We start from the raw sequence: 20,606 nt of genomic DNA on the forward strand, positions 1-20,606 counted from the left end.
AGAGTATTTCCAGAAGAACAGCACTTGCAGTCTGGATCGGGAAGAAATGGAATTTGATGGAGGAAAACCAAGGCCAGTGTTGTCAAAAAGAGTACATTAGTGGGGAAAATAGTACAGTAGAAGACAGAGAATGGAAGAGAGGAAGCAGTTAGGGACCGTATTGTGGGAACCGTTTAATTTGGCAATAAATACAACTTGTAGTCCTTAGGAGCATACTTCACAGCAACTAACAGCAACAGTGTTGATAATACTAAGCAACAGTAAAAACACGTAACTAAGACATTTCGTATTTTTTACTACAGAAATCGAAGAAAGCAGATACAAATGCAATAGTCTGCATATTTATTTATACAGAGAGTTTTCACCTGAGACCAGACACACACACACTCTTTACACAACTAAAAGTGGTTTCAGCTGACACTTAGCAAAGCGCTTTGGCCCAAGTAAACTAACCAGAAAGGCCTAGTAAAATATTCAAAGTGCAAATAAATCAATCAAGCTTTGAATAAATAAACACAATTTATTTGAATTTGAATTTATACTCACGAATTACCTAAAATGGAGACAACAGATTCACTATAGCTTCATCATCTGTAGTCCTTCCTTTTCAGTTCTGAAAAGGATGCTAACCGCTTGGTGATGATCTCTTTCCAGCATTTTGTGAAAGCTTAGAGGACTTAAAGAAATTGAGGACTGGGGAGAGTGGGGAGAGACAAAGAGGAGGAGAAAGGAAGAGGAAACGGAGAGATTGCTCCTGGCATAGGTCTACAGACAGGATCCCAGCTTCCTGGAATGGTGCACAGAGATTGCTAGGTATCCGTGCCAGAAGTGGAGAAGGGGTGACATTCACCTCCAGGAGGAGACTCAACTCCAAGAACCTACAGAGGCAGCCAAGTGCGCTGATGTTCAGGAACCAATACTTAGAGGGTACCTCACAGGTCTGTGAAAGAGCCCTTGGAGACCGCAAGAAAGAAGGTTTCCACAAGTATAATCACAGATTAGATGGTTGGATAGATTAGAGGAAGGATAACTCTATGACCTGATAATTACTGAAATACATGAGACAATTCTTGCACATCAGACTGTGTCAAGAAAGACGGAAACTCAATTAGTTTGATACAATGGGAAATTACACACGCAAAGAATTAGCAGTTAACTGTACTACATTTGTATCCAAGGCAAGATAAGATACAGAACCGAAATCTTCACATGGTCAACTCGGGTAAGACACATGTAACTGGAAAATGGAAGCAAGATTTCCAAAAAGGCTATAATCACCCTGGACTATTTTTATCCACTATATTTACGATTCTTGGACAACTCCATTGTAGCTTAAGGGTAAGAGAACTCAATTTAGCCCAATTCAAAAGCTGAACAGATTTCCTCTGTTTGATCCTTTTCAGCTACAACTATGGGTCCAGCACAAATCAAAGTGGACGTCAAGGCTCTTTTTCCTTTGGGAATTGTAACTTGCTTTGCTACTGTGTCTGACACAGATATGCCGACCTCACTGTGACTACAGGCCAGCCAAATGGGAAAGGGGACAGAATGAATCAAATTCCCCTTTTGATCACTCAACAGGAGGTCCACAGGCACCAGGTCTCATTAACGATCTCTGCTTCTCCAACTGCAGTCAGTGCTACACAGGGCCTGCTTCATGCTTGCCAGGGTCTCTCATCAAACACAGGCATTTTAACGGCTGGCTTCCTTCAGATGTCCCTGGGCTAGGTGAAAGCACTCTGAGACAGTGTTCCTTCTCCCTTGGCTCTGTGCCTGCAGTGAATGTATGCCTCTTCCTCAGCTGGGACACGAAGCCACAGCTCTTCACTGATTAAATCCCGTGTCTGGTCCAAACTCACATCGTAGCTTCTCCATCAACCTCCACTGCACGCTTTCAGAGCCAGGTTATCTTAGATCAGCCCAAGAGGCACTTCAGAGAGTGACATTCAAATCTGGCTATATAGCTGATACTGAGATCTGAAAGGCATGAAAACACTTCAAAATTACGTTGCTAAAACACTCTACAGATTATATGTATAGGAGAGCTTTCGAACTTACAAGTAACATCAAATACCAAAATAGGTTCTTACTTTTCCTTTCTTCACTTCTCTCATTTTCTCTCTCTCACACACACATGCACACATCCTTTTTACATGTTAAGACAATTACACGAAAAACAGATCATAGATTTTTAAATAGCAGCTCAATATGAAGATCAGACAAAACTGTACTTCCTCTATTTAAAACAAAATCACATAAATTACCCATCGGTTTCCCTATATTTGATATTATTGAATAATGCTATAAGTTGATCTTTTTGTTTTTAATGGGGTTTTTAACTTTGACTGAAATACTTGCTTCAGACTTAATGAAGGCAGAATTAACTATTATTTTTCTTTTTTTGACCTCCTCCTTTTAGATTTGGGGGCTGATGATTCAAAATCAGATGTGTTCACAGTAATGGATGCAACTTCCACCAATCCTGGCTGAAGGGGTTCCAGTGATACCTGAATAACAATTTTTGTTTCAGGAGACAATCCTTCTAGCTGCTTAGGCTTCTTAAACATTTGATAACACTGGGTCTTGTGCTCCCTCTCCTCTTTGGAAGTTAAAAACTGTAGCCGACATTTGGAACACTGGTGAAAACTCTTTTCCCAGTGCCCTCGATGATGACGTCTGTATGCTGTTGCAGTTTGAAAAATTTTGAGACAAAACGGGCAAAGTAATTTCTTAGTGTTACCATGGTATGCTCTGAAATGTGCATCCACATCTGCAAAAAATGATGATCTGTAACTGCAAACCTGGCATACATAGGGCATTTCACCAGGCTTATGATTGTCTTTCATGTGCTCTAAGAGAACCTGATCTGTCTCAAAGGACAACTCACAGATGTGACAGACTGCGGAGGGCTCCTGGACCGTGTGGACACTTTCAATGTGACACTGCAGCTGGAAAGGAGTAGGAAACTGGCGGAGGCAGTGCTGGCAGGTGGTGTGGGTTTTCCAGCTGTCACCTCTCTGCCTCTCAAGTTCCAAATGGTGCTTCATGTGATTCATAAACTTGACATTTTTTAGAACTTTCATGCAGCTGAGGCATTTAAACGCCGTGTGGGTCTTCGGTTCTGGCGGCCCAACTCCTCCATGCTCGCCATAGTAGAAGTCACGAAGTAACACAATCAGATTTCCTTCTGTGGGATCACCAATTTTGTTTGGACTTGCCAAACTTGGAAAATCAGTTTTTGTCCGTCCACTTTCCCCTAAAGGTCTTACAGGCTTGCAATGAACACTGTCCTTTGGAAAAGGTGTTGGACAAGGTTCTCCATTCGGAACATGGCTTAGTGAGGTATGGACACGGTCTGGTGTGCTTTGTTGAGTGGTCTCTGTATGAAAAAAACGTGACGGGGAGAAACCTAAAGAATGTTCCCCTACAATGCCATCACTGAGTTTAGGCCTTCTGGGATTTCTGCGATTTGTTTCACAAGGGGAAACTCGCTTTGATACATGAGGACTTTTATTCATATCTCCTACAGAAACTGCTGTTTCTACTCGATGCTGCAATGACCTTGTGAAGGCAATCAAAGAAGAACATAACTCCTTCGAAAAGCCATCAGGCACTATTTGTGGTGAAAGATTTTTATAATCAGCTTGAGACGGAGGTTCAATAATAATAGGACTACCTGTTGATCTTGAGTCAGAGTCAGACACTGGCAAGACAGTCTTTGATTCTGATGTAGGAGTCACATGACTAACAGGCTGTAATCTGTGAGCGTTACCTCTCCTGAAGTGACCACACCTTTTTCTCCTTGAATAAGAACCTGGGGTATCTCTGTTCAGTATGTTTGAAACGACTGGTTTTGAAGCTGAGCTCATCCCAACAAAGATCACGTCAGCATCTTCATTTCCATGTTCCACTCCAACCAAGATCACTTCATCATCATCATCATCATCTACTTGTTTCGTCTCTCCCTCCCTTTTCCGTACTTCTGGCTCTTGTTCTTCTTCATGTAACATACGTGGGAGTTCCATATTTTTAATACTTTCTTATTCTTAGAGGGTGCGGCCACAAGTCCCAGTGCTTCCTTTATACAAACTGCCACCTAAGTGTAAACATACTACAGATTAGTTAAGTACAGAAAAATGGGCTATTTGATTATCTCCAAAACTCTAGAGTACTTATACACACCCTTATCTTACAGACAAAGACACTGAGTGTCAACCAGACTCAATGACAGCTGAAAAAACTACGACTACAAGTCTACATGGCTCTAGAATCATTGCTTTGTCGCATGTTCACTTTAACCTCTTCTACTTAAAAAAATAAAGAGGGGAAAAAAAAAAACAAAACACCACACTGATCATTACGTGAAATCAAATGTAAAGGAGAGTATTTTTACAAAAGCATTGTTCTACAGCGTTTCGAAGCATGGACTTTGGAGTCATAGGAGATTAAGTTGGAATTCTAACTTAACCACACACCAGTTGCCTCTTCTTGGGCAAATTTGTAACTTTTAAATGTGTTTCTGTATCTTAAAGACAAACATGCTTATTTCTCAGACTTAAGGTTAACAGCTTTTTTAAAAGGCATCAGCTATTCAATGGCATCTTGTTTTGTAGTAAAAATGGAAGAAAATGGATCTTAAATGCACATTACAACTGATCCATAAATTCTAATTTCATAAATGTTAACAAACAAAATAGGTAGCAAATTCAAAGTATAATCTATATATTCCTAGTTAACAAACAGCATAATTCAATGTCAAGCACTTAATTCAGGCCTAGGAAACTGAGAATGAGCTCTCTGATAATCTCACCCCAATTCCACACAGATATATCCTAAATTTCTCCCTCTAATCCTGGCTAAACTTCAATCCAACAATGCTTCATCTTTATGCCACACGTCTCTTCCCCACATAGCAGGCAAAATGATGCCAGTCTTTCTCTCATACCAATATCAGACAGAGACATCACACACACACACACACACACACACACATCACACAAACACACACACACCTGATATCCCTTATGGATACAGGTGAAAGAGTCCTCAACAAAATACTGGCAAACAAAATCCAACAGCATATAAAAAAGACTGTACACTATGATCACATGCGATTTAGGGAGGTATGCAAAGTTGGTTCATTATAGGAAAGTCAATCAACATTATGCCATTTTAAAACAATAAAACAAATAACACATCTGCCTGAAGAAAAGGCATTTCCCTGAATCTAGCACCTTTTCATAACCGGGTTAAAAGAACACTTAATAATTAAGAACAGAAGAGAACTTTCTCAATCAAAGGGCTCCTGTAAAATGACCCACAGCTAACATCATACTAAAGAATGAAAAACTGAAAGCTTTCCCTCTAAGACTGGGAACAACACAAGGAAGTCTATTACACACTTTGGCTCAACATTATACTGGCAGTTGTATAACCAGAGCAATCAGGTAACAAAAGAGAATTGTTGCTGTAGTTTCAAAAAAAAAAAAAAAAAACGAAAAAACCAAAACAATAAAAAACAAAAAACAGCCTTCAGAATGGAAAGGAAGAAGTCAAACTATATTAGACATAAGATAATTTAGTATAGAAAATGTTGAAGAAACACAAGTATTAGAATTAATATAAAGCTTGCAGAATAGAAGACAAATATTTTAAAAGTCAACCACATTTTATACAGTAGCAACAAATGTTGTTAAGTAAATACTTGAATCTACACTAGCATTCAAAAGAATACTTAGGAAGTCAGAAAGAGAAAGACAATATATTCTTTTGAATGGCTGAGTAATACTCCACTGGGTATATGTACCACAGCTTTCTGACCCATTTATCTGTTGATGGACATCTAGGTTGTTCCATGTCCTGGCTATTATAAACAGTGTTCTCCATAGTGGCTGTACTAGATTGCATTCCCACCAACAGTGTAAGAGGGTTCCCTTTTCTCCACACCCTCTCCAGCATTATTGCTTGCAGACTTTATAGGAATCAATTGTAATGAGATGGATGAAACTGGAGCCGATTATACACAGTGAAGTGAGCCAGAGAAAAAACACCAACACAGTATACTAACACATATATATGGAATTTAGAAAGATGGTAATGATAACCCTGTATGAGAGACAGCAGAAGAGACACAGATGTATAGAACAGATTTTTGGACTCTGAGGGAGCGGGAGAGGGTGGGATAATACGGGAGAATGGCACTGAAATATGTACACTATCATGTAAGATAGTCGCCAGTCTATGTTCGATGCAGGATACAGGATGCTTGGCGCTGGTGCACAGGGATGATCCAGAGAGATGATATGGGGTGGGCGGTGGGAGGGGGGTGAGGATTGGGAACTCATGTACACCTGTGGCGGATTCATGTCAATGTATGGCAAAACCAACACAGTGTTGTAAAATAAAACATAGTAAAAATAAAAATTAAAAAAAAAGAGAGAGAAAGACAATTATCGTATGGTATCACTTATATGGACTCTAAAATATGCCACAAATAAGCTGATCTATGAAAGAGAAACAGACTCACAGACATAGAGAGCAGACTATGTGATTCCCAAGAGGGAAAGGTACGGCAGGCACAGATTGGGAGCTGGTGATTAGCAGATGCAAAGCATAATATATACAATAGACAAACAAGAGCGTACTGTATAGCACAAGGAACTATATTCATAATTTGAGATAAACAATCATGGAAAAGGGTATGAAAGAAATTGTGTGTGCATATGTGTGTGTTTACATATGAAGGAAAGGAAAGGGCAACTGTTGGCAAGCACGTACAGAAACTGGATCCTTGTGTGTTACGGATAGATTTTAAAATGGTGCAACTGCTACGGAAAACAGTTTAAAGGCTCCTCGAAAAATTAAAGAACTAGAGCTGACACATGATTCAGCAATTCCACCTCAGGATATAAATTCAAAAGAAGTTAACATGGGGTCTTGGGATATCTGCAGAGCCGTGCTCACAGCAGCACGAAGCACAACAACTAAGAGGTGGAAGCATCGAAATGTCCATCAAATGTGATATATACACACAATGAAATATTATTTAGCCATATAGAGAAAATTCTGTCACATGCTACAGCATGCATGATCATTTCAGACATCAAGCCAAATGCAATAAGCCAGTCGTACCAAAAGACAAATACTGTAAGTTTCTACTTGCATGAAATAGCTAACACAGTCAAGCAATAGAAAGGAAACAAAAAAGAATGATGGAGTCCATGGTCTAGGTCAACGGGCAAGAAAAGAGGAGTTGCAGTTTGTTTAATGGGACACGTGATGGGTACAGAGTTTCGATTTTGCAAGCTGTAAAGGTGTAGAAATCTGCATCATAACAATGTGATAAGGAATTCCCTGGTAGTTCAGAGGTTAGGACTCCACAGTGTCCTAGCAGGGGCCTGGGAACTGTCATTCAAGCTGCACAACACAGCTAAAACAATGACAACAACAACAAATCAACACTGTGACTATGTGTGTGTATATGTCTTAGTCACTCAGTTGTGCCCAACTTTGCATCCCCATGGACTAAAGTTCACCACGTTCCCTTCTCCATCAGATTTGCAGTGGGTTGCCATTTCTTTCTCCAAAAGGCTGATGAAAGTGTGCAAAATACTTAGCATGCAAAAATGGTTAAAATGGCAAAAATTTAAGTTAGATGTTTTCTACAACAATTAAAAACAGAAAAGCATTTAACAACCAGGAAAAGAATTTGAATAGACATTTCCGACTCTTTGCAATCCCATGGACTGTAGCCTACCAGGCTCCTCCGTTCATGGGTTTTCCAGGCAAGAGTGCTTGAGTGGATTACCATTTCCTTCTCAAGGCGATCTTCCCCACCCAGGAATTGATGCCAGGTCTCCTACCTTGCAGGCAGACATTTGAATATTTGAAATTCACCTGTGGCCTTGACAAGAGTGGCTTTATAGGAAAATGAGAGAACTCGAGATAACAAAGTCTAGGAACAACTCTGCAGAGGTCTGTAACAAGCAAATATGAAATAAAAGCAGCAGAAGCAGGATGTGTCACCAAAAGATGGATTTGTAACGACAGGTCACATTATAGTCAGTCAGTTTGCTGATGGGAACCATCCAGAGAAACAGAAACCTTAATCCAGGGCAAAGAGGAGACTTGCTAGAACTTCAAGAAATGAGTAGGTCTAGAACTGAGTAGATCAAAATTGAGTACATCAGGCCAGAGAGCACACAAGCTGGAGAAGGCAATGGAAACCCAAACCAGTACTCTTGCCTGCAATATCCCACAGACGGAGGAGCCTGGTAGGCCGCAGTCCATGTGGTTTCGAAGGGTCGGACACGACTGAGCGACTTCACTCTCATGCACTGGAGAAGGAAATGGCAACCCACTCCAGCGTTCTTGCCTGGAGAATCCCAGATAAGGGAGAGCCTTGTGTGTGGCTGTCCATGAGACTGCAGAGTCGGACACGACTGAAGTGGCTTAGCAGCAGTAGCAGCACACAAGAAGGGTACACAAGCCAAATAATTTGCTCACATTGACAGAGCTGAGATCATATAAAAAAAAGGCTGGCATCGTGGATTAATGGGTATGGTAACCAGCCTTCAAGTGAATTCAATCTCCTAATATTCCCACCCCTGTGTAGTTCTCTCTCAATCTATCACAGGGTAGACCTGTGAGACTAAGCAAATACACAAGTGAAGATGTGTAACATCTCAAAAAAGACTCTGCACTTTATCATGGGTGCAAGCGCTTTCCTGAATCACTCATTCTGAGAAAAGACAGCAGCCTCCACAAGAGAAGCCCCTTGGAGAGGCCCACAGAAGGAGGAACTGAGGCTTCAAGAGTTCAGACAAGTGAGAGAGCTTAGATTCAACAAGCTAAGTCTTCAGATGTTGCCAAGCCAGACAAAAGCTTGACTACTAACTACCTCAGGGGAGATCCTAAGTCAAGAGATAACAAGTGGTATGTTCTTTCAAACTATTCCATTTTGAGATCATAGGTACAACACAAACATTTCAAGTTTTAATACCATTCACATCATACTTACACACAGAACAGTCCTCCTATAAATATAGCAAAAATCAAAACACACACACACACAGACACACAGACACACACACACACTCACCCAATCCAAAGCACCGAAACACAGGAGTTGCCTAGCAGCCCAGTGGTTTGGTTAGGACTCAGCCCTCTCACTGCCAGGATCCTGTGTTCGATCCCTGGCTGGGGAACTAATGTCCTATGAAGCCACATGTTGTGACCAAAACAAAACATGCTGTGAAGTCAAAGCTGTACCAGCAAGATAAGTATACAACACAGCTGTAAGCACAAGTGGCTGGGCATAGAGCTTCCTATGATCTTGTTTACTCGCATGAAATGAACTCAGATGGTGCCTCACCCCCATCCAGTGGAGCTGACTTACTTAATGAAGAAAAGCCCTTAAGGGTACAGAAATGAGAAAGCAATCTCACGTGAACATGTTAAATCACAGGATATTTTCTCTGAATGTACCACTGGATTCATTCATTCATTTGGCCATGCTTTTTGGCTCGTGGGGTCCCAGTACCCTGACCAGAGATTGAATCCAGACCACTGTAGTGAAAGCCCAGAATCCTAATCAGAAGGCCACCAGGGAACCCCCACACCTGCATTGCTTTGCTTTGCCAGCTAAAACCTTAGGATATGTGCATTGCCCCATTTTAGCCTCACCAAGTGGTAGGAGTCAGCTCTACACAGCTTAAGACCCATGGTGTTCTTACTTTTTTTCTTTCAAGAAGGCAGGCGAAAGCAAGTCACTCTGCCTGTTTTTAAGCTTGCCACTCAGAAAGCTGCAAACCTGAAACCATGATGGCCCTGAAGTCAGCACCCGCAATCAGGGTCAGGTAATCCCCAATCAGGAATACTCTCTCTCAACAGCAACGTGTCAGCCGACGAATGAAAGGAGAAAAATGCAAAGTAAGAAAGCCACACCTTTGTCCCTGTTGTAAAGATGTCTGTCACCTTACCTCAGGGGCCCACTGAACTCCTGAGCGCTTGAGACCTCCCAGGCAGCACACGGTCACATCCTGGGGACAAGCAGAGGAAACGGCCAGGGTGAGTCCCCTGTTCTGGGAACATTCTATCCCCCCAGGCCCTACCTGGTCCTACCCTACGGATGCTGACCAGGCGTCTCACACTCAACCAGACCAAGTGATTGAACTCCTTTGCCCTGAGCTTCTTCCTCCCACCTCCCTTCTCTCAGTAACAAACAAACAAATACCTCATCTGCCAACTTCCAGAACCAAAGGCCTGAATCTCGGGGCCCCCAGGGACGGGGCCGCCCTGGAGTCTGAGGAGAGGCAGAGGAAACAGGAAAACGACTAAAGCACCAGGGCAGTGAAGAGGCTGCTAGATAGATGTTTTTTTTGGTTTTTGTTTTTCTTTTTTTCTGCTCCTGCCTGACTGTGCCTGGGTACAGAAACGGGTTGGGCCGTGAAGATTTGTGCGTCTGTGTTTAAATACATTAGGTTCCACAGGAGAGCTGTGGGTGGTGCCAGGGGCCAGGGGCCTAAGAGGCCCTTTCCGCGAGCTGGCTTGTCCCGCCCCTGGGCAGGAAAGCTGCTGGAGAGCAGAGCCCGCCCAGACTAGAGAGGGGAGAGGGCGAAAGGAGCCTGAAGCCTGTGGATCCTGCCGCAAGCTCTCACCGCCCTCACCAGCCGCCCCTCGGAGCAAGGCCTCGTGCGAGTGGGGACCCGAGAAACCCTCCCTTTAGCCGTCAGGCACTGCTTTGGCTGAACCACGCTCCAGTCCTTACCGGTCCCCATTGAGGGAGGAGACAGAACTGCTGGCAGCTCACCTGCCCTAGGCAGTTCCAAGATTAACCCCGAGGAGTCGAGCCTGCGGGGACGAGGCCTCCTCAGGTCTGGGGCGCCGCCTCAGCTCCCCCTACAGGCTTGCGGGCTGCCTCCGATGATTGGCTGCCAGGTGTCGGCACCTGCCATCGGATTGGCCGCGAGGCCGAGTTGGGCGCATGCGCGCGCGATGAGCCCGCCCCACACCCCCTCCCCCCATAAAAGCAGCCACTGTAGGCGTGGTCAGGCTGAATCTGAATGTCAAGGATCTTGGGTCAAGATTGCTCAGCTCACCAAACGCGAAGAAAGAAAAAACAGATGGCACAGTCGCCAGAGCTCAGGGCTGAGAACGGCCTCCGAGTCTACCAGGGGAGTCCAGTGATGGTGTCCGGCACTCACAGCCCTCAGGGGTGACCTCCCTTAAGCCAGTTCTTTGCTTAAGGAACTTGACTGTACAGTGGATCTTGGCGCCCCTCCTCTTGGAATTCCATTTCAATCAAGGCAGGGCAGCCTGCCCCTGTTTTTGCACTGTCTATTGTGAGCTGAGAATGAGCTTTACTTTTTCTTCTTCTTCTTCTTTTTAATTTTAGAGCTTTACACTTTTAATGGCTGAGGAAAACCGAAAAGACTTTTCTTTTCTGACGTGAAAATTGTGTGTAATTCAGTTTTCGGAGTCCTTAAAGTTGGAAGAGGGACTTGCCAGCTTCTTTGGTTATCCTCTATGCCTGAAAACTTAATTAATTGCCAATGGTCATATTCGCAAAGCCTAACATATTTCTTTTTTGGCCCTTTACAGAGTGTTTTTTAAATGCTCTGTTCTGCTGGAAGTCTCCTGGTAGTCATATGGGAGAATAAAGTTTTGGTTTTGTTACAATATTTCTTTTCTTTTTTTTTTTTAATACCTTTTCTTTATTTTCCTCAACTCATGTTATTTCCCCCCCCCCAGTGTTTTTTTTTTAAATGTTAATATCTTTAATTCTTACATGCGTTCCCAAACATGACCCCCCCTCCCACCTCCCTCCCCTCAACATCTCTCTGGGTCATCCGCATGCACCAGCCCCAAGCATGCTGCACCCTACGTCAGACATGGACTGGTGATTCAATTCTTACATGATAGTATACATGTTAGAATTCCCATTCTCCCAAATCATCCCACCCTCTCCCTCTCCCTCTGAGTCCAAAAGTCCGTAATACACATCTGTGTCTTTTTTCCTGTCTTGCATACAGGGTCGTCATTGCCATCTTCCTAAATTCCATATATATGTGTTAGTATACTGTATTGGTGTTTTTCTTTCTGGCTTACTTCACTCTGTATAATTGGCTCCAGTTTCATCCATCTCATCAGAACTGACTCAAATGAATTCTTTTTAACGGCTAGTAATACTCCATTGTGTATATGTACCACAGCTTTCTTATCCATTCATCTGCTGATGGACATCTAGGTTGTTTCCATGTCATGGCTATTATAAACAGAGCTGCGATGAACATTGGGGTACATGTGTCTATTTCAATTCTGGTTTCCTCAGTGTGGATGCCCAGCAGTGGGATTGCTGGGTCATAAGGTAGTTCTATTGGCAATTTCTTAAGGAATCTCCACACTGTTCTCCATAGTGGCTGTACTAGTTTGCATTCCCACCAACAGTGTAGGAGGGTTCCCTTTTCTCCACTTCTCCATTATATTCATTTTTCATTCTTTACTAATTTCATTCCTTCATATCACTATAAGTTTCCTTTAATGGAAGCAATGAAATAACATCAAAGAAAATACCTCTGTTGGTAGTTTTAACAGGTAACATGTTAGAAGGTATATGCTCAACTACAAATATGTTGTATATATACACTAAATACCACTTTAAGTAGCTTCAGAACTTGTATCTGGTTTCAAGTCACTAGGAAGGTTTGTTGAACATCCAATATTCTAACCTGCAGCTGTTCTCAACTTCAAAAAGATACAACTTTTTCAATAATTTGTTATCTCAAGTTTAAACTCCGTTTTAGCCACATATATGAACATGCTTTCTAGGTCACATGATTGAATCTGACCCATTGCCAAAAAGTGAAAATTTTGGAATACCTTTCTCAAAAGAGAGATGTTGTTTTCTTCTTCCAGAAAGACTGGTAGTGCAGCCGATCTTTGAACAGTTTGTCGGTTTTTGTTAACTCCATAAAGATTAAGCTGTCGAATTAAACTCTTCATGCTCTTGGTTTCAAATTTTCTGAAAGGCTCCTTTCTTTCCAAGACTTCTTTCCTGAAGAGTTCTTCATTGATCACTCTACATGTGCCTGTCTCATCCCACCAAATAGACTCAAACTGATCACTTTCCACTATATTCCAAAGTTTTTGTGGAAATGTGAGTAAAAGAAAATCATTCACATCATCTGTTTCAGAGACAGAATATGTGTAGTGTGGCCTTTTGATCACCAGATCCTCAGACAAAGCCTGAAAAGCATATTCTTCAATCATAGATCTCAAAACTGAGTCCCCAGTTGTATAATCATACCAGTAAGATCAAATGGAGGTTTCTGAACCAGTGGACTCACCTTTAGGAGGTCCATCTTGAATTTCTGAAGAAATATGTGCCATCTCAGGGAAATCTTTCTTCAGATAATGTTCTCATTTGTCTGCTTTTACACAATGCAACTTCAAATGATGTTTGGCTGGCCTACAGAGAGAAACTCTCTGGACAATCACAGAGATCCCCCCAGTCAAACAGCTGTGACATCACAAAATCACTGGTCTCCTAGCAATCGAAGGTTAGTTGTGACATGACAAAGTCACTGGTCTCCTAGCAACTGAAGGGTAATGTTCAACCAAGCGTTTACTTCAGCATCAACTTAAAATACAGACTGCTGGCAGAAATAGTAACCAAAACCATGAAGCATGCAAAAATCTCATTAGTCAATTTGGCCTTTTTTTTGGGGGGGGGGTCGGGGGGGGGTTCCTGTGTTTGGGATGGTCTTTCTCTTTCTGGCAGTTTGTGGTTCCTCTTTATTGTGGAGGTTCCTCCCGGTGGCTGGGGTTGGACGAGGGGCTTGTCAGGTTTCCTGGTTAGGGAAGCTTGTGTCAGTGATCCGGTGGGTGGAGCTGCATCTCTTCTCTCTGGAGGGCAATGAAGTGTCCAGTAGTGAGGTTTGAGATGTCTATGGGTTTGCTGTTTGGGCAACCTGTGTATTGAAGCTCCAGGTTCTGTTCCTGTGTTGCTGGAGAATTGGCATGGTATGTCTTCCTGTGGAACTTGTTGGCTCTTGGTCGTGCTTGGTTTCAATGTAGGTGTGGAGCTTTTTTAGAAGATTTCCTTTTTTAAAAAAAAATAAATTTATTATTTTAATTGTAGGGTAATTACTTTACATTATTGTAATGATTAGGCCGTACATTAACATATGTCCACCACAGGTGTACACACGTTCCCTTTCCTGAACCCCTTCCCTTCTGCCAACCCGTACCATCCCTCTGGGTCGTCCCAGTGCACCACCCCCAAGCATCCAGTATCATGCATTGAACCTGGGCTGGAGACCCATTTCATATATGATATTATACATGTTTCAATGCCATTCTCCCAAAACATCCCACCCTCTCACTCTCCCACAGAGTGCAAAAGACTGTTCTATACATCTGTGTCTCTTTTGCTATCTCGCATACAGGGTTATCGAAAACTCACATCAATAAATCTACTTTATTTCTGAAATAAAAGTGATTTATCATCCTTCTATGCACACATTCTTAATATTCAGTACTTTTACCCTAGCAGACTTGGTCTACTTGCTTCTGTGCAAACAAATTTATGAATTGACTGTGGGTTTCAATGTGGAGGGGGGGGGGAAGTGCTTATTGTAGGACGAAGCATGGTTTCTTAGCAGCTGGTGCTTCAAAGACACAAATCCCCAAATACTTTCAGGGGGACTATTTTAATGGCTGAGTGAGGGTGGAACATGGGGTCTGTGATCAATATTGGGACATTCTACTAATGGCCTATTAGTGAGGATATTGGGAGTCCACATCATTGACCGTCTAGTTCCAACTATGCACTTACATTTCAGCCTGGTTTGGGCTTTAGCATCTCTAAAATTGTTCACAGGATATTGCTCCGAATGTCAGCGATGGTCCTTGCTGCTGCTGCTGCTAATTCGCTTCAGTCGTGTCTGACTCTGTGAGATCCCAAAGATGGCAGCCCACCAGGCTCCCCCATCCCTGGGATTCTCCAGGCAGAACACTGGAGTGGGTTGCCATTTCCTTCTCCACGCTGGCCCTTGAGGAGGGACTAAAGACCCTTGAGTTTGATTAGTGGCTAAATCATTATTATTGTCTATCACTTGATTGTTTTCCTTAGTTCCTGTCTTTTCTAGCTTCTCTGATTAAAATTCCTTTTGAACATGAGGAGGTCTACAATCTCCTACCTCTCTCTCTCGATTTCCAGGCTTTTCAATCTTAAGAAGGGACTGCTTAGTACAATAAAGGCAAACAAGTCTTGGACTTAGAGCTCGATCTTAAATATGACAGAAAATCTCAGTGCAGGTTCCGTTTCTTTTTCAGGTTTCCCAGCTCTTGGAGTGATTGAGTCAGCAACAACTTTGGCTCTTTCCTGTTGAGATGGAGCATGGAGGTGGAAATAATTCTAAAATCTAGGCTTGCTATCAACAGTTTATGATATGAAAACATATCTCTATTTTATATATATTATATATATATGTCTATGTTAGTATTTTGTCATTAAACTGGACAAACATTTGAAAATTGGTCTATATTTATGAAAAGGAGAGAGGTGAGTGATATAAAAGAGTCCTCATATGTTACATGCAGCCAAGGAAACAGATTTTGAAGTATTTCAACTTACATAATATTCAACAATCGAGTAGAATTTGAATCATTCTACATTTGGGTTTTATTGTTTTCCCATTTCTATTACATCTAACATGAATTAAAAGCTAATGTTTATTACAATTCTCTTTCCAAAAGCTATGACTTGCACGTAATCTAGATGCACATCAGCAGATGAAAATATAAGGAAGTTGTGCTATATATTCAAATATAATATTACTTAGCTACAGAAAAACACATGTTTGTGTCACTTTTGGTAAGGCAGTTCAACCTGCAGCCTATTATTCAGAGCAAAAAAAAAAGTTAGAAAGAGAAAGGCAAATATTGTTTATTAATGCGTACAAATGGGATTTAGGAAGACAGTAACAATGATTCTGCATGAAGGCCAGTAAAAAAGATCCACATATAAAGAACAGACTCTGAGACTCAATGGGAGAGTTCAAGGATGGGATGATTGGAGAAATTAGCATTGAAACAGGTACATTACCATACATAAAAGAGATGACCAGTGCAAGTTCAATGCATGAAAGATGCATCCAGCTCTGGTGCTGTGGATGAACCCAGAAGTGTGGGGTAATAAATGAGGTTTGAGTTGTGTTCAGGATAGGGGGACGCATGTATCCATGCGGCTGATTCATGTTGATGTATATGTCAAAAACTATCACAGTAATACACAATAATTCTATTCCAATTAAATCATTTTTTAAAAGAAATATGAAGAAATACAAAAAGAATGCATTCAGAAATAGCAGGGACATGCTCCAGAATACAACCTCAACAGTTGTTTCATATCTCTTCCAGAAAGCGGGCTTAGGAGGGGCAGAACATGTGTGCTGGTATAACAGCTGAAAGTCGAAGAAGATAAGCTTGAGATTGCAACTATGCAGTTGCGGCATGACCTCAGTATCATAGTGTAAATAGTGAAAGACGCATGCGGCACAATGCAAGCTTAGTAGATCGGCATGACTACTGTGGAGCTTAGGCTGAGTAGGAGTTCAATGCATGCACTTGAGCATCCTTTCAGGAGTGACGGTACGTATGTTTCAGAGTGAAGATAAAGAGATGCAGCGAAAGTGCTCTAAAATGGTGGACAAATACTTGTAAGAAGGAAGGTTCAGAGTGGAAGCTCAGTATTTGCTATAGACTTAGACTTAAGTTGAAGACAGTAGGGAAGACCACTCGATGATTCAGGTTTGACCTAAATCAGATCCCTTATGATGGTACAGTGGACAAGAGAAAATATTTAAGGGATTAGGCATAATATAGTGTTTGAAGAACTACATTTGGAGGTTCATGACATTGTAGAGGAGGCAGTGATGAAGACCATCCCCAAGAACATGAATGCAAAAAGGCAAAATGGTTGTCTGAGGAGGCCTTACAAATAACTGAGAAAGGAATAGAAACAAAAGGCAAAGGAGAAAAGGGAAGATATACCCATATGAATAGAGTGCACCAAAGAATAGCAAAGAGCGATAAGAAAGCCTTCCTCGGTGATGAGTGCAAAAAATAGAGGAAAGCAACAGAATGGGAAAGAGTAGAGATCTCTTCAAGAAAATTAGAGATACCAAGGGAACATTTCATGCAAAGGTGGATACAGTAAAGGACAGAGATTGTATGGACTGAACAGAAGCAGAAGATATTAAGAAGAGGTAGCAAAAATCTATACCGCAAAGATTGAAGAACTATGCAGAAAAGATCTCCATGATCCAGATAATCATCATGATCTAATCACTCACCTAGAGCCAAACATCCTGGAATGTGAGGTCAAGCGTGCCGCAAGAGGCATCAATAGAAAGAAAGCTAGCGGAGATAGAGAACTCCACTTGAGTGATTTCAAATCCTAATAGATAGTGAGTGCTATGAAAGTGCTGAACTCAATATGCAAGCAAATCTGGAAAACTCAGCAGTGGCTACAAGACTGGAAAAAATCAGTTGTTCCAGTATATGCATTTTAGAGCTTCTTCTCTGTAGTGGTGAAATGTGTTCCACACAGAGTTAGACAGGACTGAAGCAATCCTGTGCAAATAGTTGCACGATTTGTTTTTTTAACCAGTAGCAGCTTTTTTCCAATGAGAGTTAACTGTGAAAGTGGAGCAGCTGCTTGGCTTTGAGGGACACAGGTGGTGTCAAACGGGCAGGGTGCAGGGACACAGACTGACTACACCACAGGAGTTAGGGCCCTATCAGAGCCTTTTTTTTTCTTTTTTGAGCCCTTGTATCCGGTGATAAGAAGGCGTCTTTGGCCAGTCTTCTCCCTAGTTCCACCTATTCGGCCACTCAGAAGGCTTCCTTGCCTGGGATCCTTCTCTGTCGTTCAATGGGTCAGCACATAGAGCGAATTTCCTGGCTGGGGTCCTCCTGTGTAAATCAGTGCATCCGACACTTAAAGGAGCATCCTGAGTGGGATTCTACTCTAGTATGGTGCATCAGGCACTTAATGGATGACCCTGCGTGGTGTCCTGCTCTGCATTTCAGTGTGTTCAGCATTTGAAGGGTCAGCCTCATTATTGTAGTAACTGCTGATGCTAGCATGTGGGGAGAGAGAGGCTATGGTGATTGCTCCACCCCCGACATGTGACTCGGTGTTATGGCCTTGCTTTCATGGCTGCCTAGCTTTCCTCCACAGGCATACCCTACGACAGTGTCCTCCTTCAAACCCCCTCTCTCCATTTCTCCCCAGGAAACAGCAGCCCTCCCCATGAATTGCCGCAAAGTCCCTAAACTGCAGCTGCCAGCCACGGGGCCTTTCAGGGGACGGATGTCCTTGTACGGGGTATGTACGGCTGCAGCAAGGACCCTCTGCTTCTCATTGCACCCAGCTTTCCACAGATCAGCTGTTTCACTCTCAGCTTTAAATGTCTATTCTACACTTCAGACGATTGACCCAATGTAGGATTGGACCACAGCTTCAGTTCCTTCCCCCACTCAGGGCAGATCCAGTCCTACTAACACTCCTGATTTTTCCCCCAGTTCTTTCCTCCGACTGAGTTTTGCGTGGTTCTATATATTCTTTGCCACTTGTCAGGTACTCCTGTCTACTTTCCGGTAATGTTCTGATTACTCTTCTGTGTCTGAAGGTGTATGCCTGATGTATCCATGGAGAGATGTACTCCACATCCACTTATAGCTCCACCATCTTGTTCTCTCATCTCACAAGGGTTTTAGAGCACAGAATCCACCGTGGTAGTAGGTGTGGCTATAAAATGTGAGTTCAGATATACTCTTGAGGGCAAGCTCAGTGATTTTAGCACAGCTGATCTAAAGCGTGGATTTAGTGTTGGCCAGACATATGCTTCAAATGTTAAGAAAATTATGTATGGTGTGCCAATTCTAGAGCACAAGGTCAGTGTTTGTGTACCATTTCCTGTAGAATGCAAGTTCACTTGTGGAAAGAGGTATGCTCCGCAATGCAACTGAGCAGTTTTAGACATCTTGTGGTAGAGTACATGCTCAATAGTGGCAGGAACTGTGCTCTAGTGTTCATTCAGCAGTGGCTGGACGCATGTTGCCAGTGCCAATGGGATGGCTTCAGACAGCCTGCTCTAAAGTGCAAGCACACTAGTGGCAGAACGTGTGCTGCGGATTGCGAGCTAAGCTGTTTCAGTACTTCCAGGCTAGAGCAGAGACGCAGTAGTGAGGCATGCAGGCTCCAAAGTGTCACACCCGCTCTAGAGCACAGATTTAGTAGTGGTGGGGAGAATCGGCAAAAGCACCATCTCAGGAGATGAAGCACGTGTTCTCGAAAGCCAAGATTCAGGATGTGAAGCATGCCTGCTCTAGATCATGGGTCTGTATTAAGAGGGGTATGCCTAAAGTGTGTTTCACTGTTGAGAGGCATGCTGAAGAGCTAAGTTCAGCAGATGTAGCATGCCTGCTCTACATGTGCTTCAGAGTGTTGTCTCAGGAGTTGGTGCCCTTGCTCAAGAGTGCAGACTGCAGAGGGACATGTTCTCTTGAAAGCTGGGTTTTTTTTTTTTTGGTTGCATATCCAGAGATCCAATTCAGAAAATGTGATATACCTGCTCTGCCACACAAGCTCAGTAGCGGGAAGACAAGCCCTCAACAGTGCAAGCGCAAGGGTTGTGGCATATGTGTATGGTGACGCACGATCAATTGACGCAGGACATATGAGGTATACACCAGGTCTGTAGTGGTGGCACGTCATCCACAGATATACAGGTACACTACTCACAGCTTGCACAGTCTAGAGTGCTGGGTGACTAGCAGCAAAATGGCTGGTATAAAATGTCACGGGGGTAATTGTTGCACACACCTTCTCGAGCAATACCTCAAGGAAGTTAAGATAACACTTCAGAATTCAAGGTCACTAGTGGTCACACAGTTGATCTAGAATGACGGTTCACTCGTGGAGACGATATGTGTTTTAGAAAGCAGCCTCCTGGAGTAGGTGCTCCAGAGTGCAGGAAGAAGCGTGGGGAACATATGCAACAGAGGGCAAGCCAAGTCATTGGCAATTTTCAGCTGCAGAGTGTAGGCTCACAGGTTTAAGCACTCAGGCCATCGAGCAAGATTAGTAGTAGTGGAACTCATGCTCTGTAACGCAGGCTCAGCAGTGATAAAGGAGTGTACCAGGGTGCAATATCAGTAGCTGAAGCATGAATATTTGGGGGCCTGGGCTTACAAGTGGCAAGACACAGGCTTCCGAGTCTGAAATTAGTAATGGCCACACATATGCTCTAGACCACATGCTCACTAGCTGTGCCATGCCTGCTTAGTGTAAGGACTCAGAAGTGACAAGTGTGCTGCAGTGCTAGGATTTATACTGCTGGGATGCATGATTCAGTGTGCAGTTGTGTAGTTCAGGCATTCTTACTCTACAGCACAGTCTCCGTAGTGTCAGAACATTGGCTCTTGAAGGCACACGCAGTCACGATGGAAGATATGCTTCTGAGTAAACCTCAGAAGCGCAAAACCCATGATGAAATGTGCTCACTCTGTATTCATGAGATCTGTACCCCCAGCTG

Source organism: Ovis aries, chromosome Y (assembly GCF_016772045.2).
Source record: "Ovis aries strain OAR_USU_Benz2616 breed Rambouillet chromosome Y, ARS-UI_Ramb_v3.0, whole genome shotgun sequence".
NCBI lineage: Eukaryota > Metazoa > Chordata > Mammalia > Artiodactyla > Bovidae > Ovis > Ovis aries.